Here is a 2486-nt window from a genome sequence, read left to right as displayed (position 1 = left end):
GACAGAAAAGCATTTTACAGAAAAGTGAAAGAAATATCCCTTATTATGGGGTTAACCATTAGTTACAGTGTTGTCCCTGCCCTTGGTTGTCTTGGCTCACTTATTTTCCAGCTCCACTCTCCACCGGATACCCCTCCATTTCTACCCACTCCCTTCAGCATTTATCTTCCATTGTCCAACCCTTGATCTGATAGTTTGTATCTGAAGCTTTCATGGTTTCTGAGATTCCAAACAGCTGCTGACAATTCCTTATTACAAGAAGGCCCCAAGGCTACGCAGAGGGGATAGAGAGGAATTCTCACAGGCAGAGAAGTGGGCCAACACAAAGGCTACTCAGAAAACTCCGCCCCGCCCCACAGGTAAACCGGAAGGTCTCAAGACAGCGCAGAAATCGTTCTGTGATTGTTGTTGTTGTTGTTATGTGCCTTCGAATCGCTTGCGACTCATAGCGACCCCATGTACAAGAGCTCTAAATGCTGTTCTATCCTGTGCCAACCTAGCCATCTCAAACGCACTTATTCCCACCACTCCAGTCACAGAATCGATCCCAAAAGTCTTCCTCTCCTTCGCTTCCCCTCCACTCAGCCAAACATGATGTCCCTTTCCAAGGACAAATCCCTCCTTGCAACATGCCCAAAGTATGTCAGACGAAGCTTCAGAATCCTTGACTCCAGGAAACACTCTGGATTCACCCTCTCCAGAACAAACCTGTTTGTTCTCCTAGCAGTTCATGGTATATTCAACACTCTTCTCCAGCACCACAGCTCAAAGGCCCTTGGCAATGACATCACTCACTCATGCCCGCCTTCAAAGTTGATCCTTCACTGCGTTTCAGAACTTTTAAGTCTTAATGGAGGTAGATGGCCTATTTTTCTTCCCAGAAGCCACTAATGAATTCCAATTTCTGGAGACTCAGTCCTTTGACAAAAACATGGGTCAAGGCAAAGCACCTCTGACTTGGTAATGTAAATCTGTCCACCAGATGGCGCTCAAAATATTCTAGTTGAAGAAAATAACCTCTGTTGTCTTTTCCTTCAAGCAAATTTTACATTATGAAGAATAAATCTAAGAAAAGAGGGCTTAAATAACGTATACTGCATTGAAACAGATGAGGGAGAGAACTGTTTGAAAGGAATATATGATTAGGTATTATTTTCATGACTAGAGTCCAGAATGAGAGCTTCATGGGGAGAGGGAACTTGGGGGAGGAAATTATATAATAATAAAAGTTTGTTTTTGTTGTTCGTTGTTTTTTCTTTTTTTCTTTTCAAAGAGAAAAATCAACTGGGGTAGGGGTGGTCAGGGAGGAAAATGTGTAACAATGAATGAATGTAAATCCAAAGTCTACATAAACTTTCATTGAAATTTCAATTAAAAAAAGATTAAAAAACTAAAAAAAGGGAATAAATTGCACAATTTCTATTTTACATGTACCCTTAAGTTCTTTAATAACCCTTGGTGATGTGAGTGGTTAAATGAATGGCTAACCAAAAAGTCAGAAGTTGTAAAAATTTGCAGTGCAGAAATGACATTGGTGGAGGAAGGGTTGCTATGAGTGGGGGCCAGATGGAGTCACAGTGGTTGCTGTTGTTGTGTAGCATAATGTTGTTGTGTATGTTCCCTGTGAGACCAGCGGGTTTTCAAAGGCAATTTCATGTTTCAAAGGCAATTTAAGTGTTCATCTTTCTTCCACAGAGCAGCTGATGAATTTGAACCACGTACCTTTAGGATGGCAGCACAGCTCCTTACCACCAGAGTTCCCTGATTGGCAGCCAGCTTCAAGATTTTCAGTTACATTCCCCAATTCCCAGGCCTCTGGATGTGATATAGAGCCCTGAATTAATACAAGCTTTTACCTTTCCACTCCTCTCCTTCCAATGTTGTTGTTTTTGTGTACCATAGAGTCGGAACTGACCCATAGCAGACCCTCTGGTGGGTTTTCAGAGGCTGTTAATCGCACAGGAGGAGATTTCCCCTTCTGTCTCCCGTGGAGCAGCTGGTGACCTCGAACTGCGTTCCTCTGGGATTTCAGCGCAGCTTCTTGCCACTAGGACATCAGAACTCCTTATGCTATCTTATCTCCTCAAGGCAGAACAGCTACAAGGTGAGGTCAGGGAGAATCTGGCCTTCTGGTGAGGTGTGCTCTCCCAGAAGAAAATCTTCCATTGGGATAAAAGGTTAATTCTTATGTGAGCTCTTCATCCAGCCCAGAGGCCTGTGGGAGCCCTCTCTGAGCAGCTCTGACCTCCTGGTCTACTCATCCTCATGTAATTTCATTACACATAATAATTTTTTGGTATATATTATATTTTCTAATGACTGATAGCTTTAAAAAAATCTGATCACAGTAATCACATTAAGAAAAGGTAACCAGTTGAAACTTTGGTAAAAGACTAGAGCAAGGCTGCCTTCAAAAGTCATCTTCGTTGAGTCTTGGTCTGAGCCAGCATGCTGGTGAAGATCAGGGCCTACATGACATCTATATA

Source organism: Elephantulus edwardii, unplaced genomic scaffold, assembly GCF_000299155.1.
Source record: "Elephantulus edwardii isolate Elephantulus edwardi_28Jun2011 unplaced genomic scaffold, EleEdw1.0 scaffold00280, whole genome shotgun sequence".
Lineage (NCBI taxonomy): Eukaryota > Metazoa > Chordata > Mammalia > Macroscelidea > Macroscelididae > Elephantulus > Elephantulus edwardii.
Note: the sequence above shows the minus strand (reverse complement) of the source record.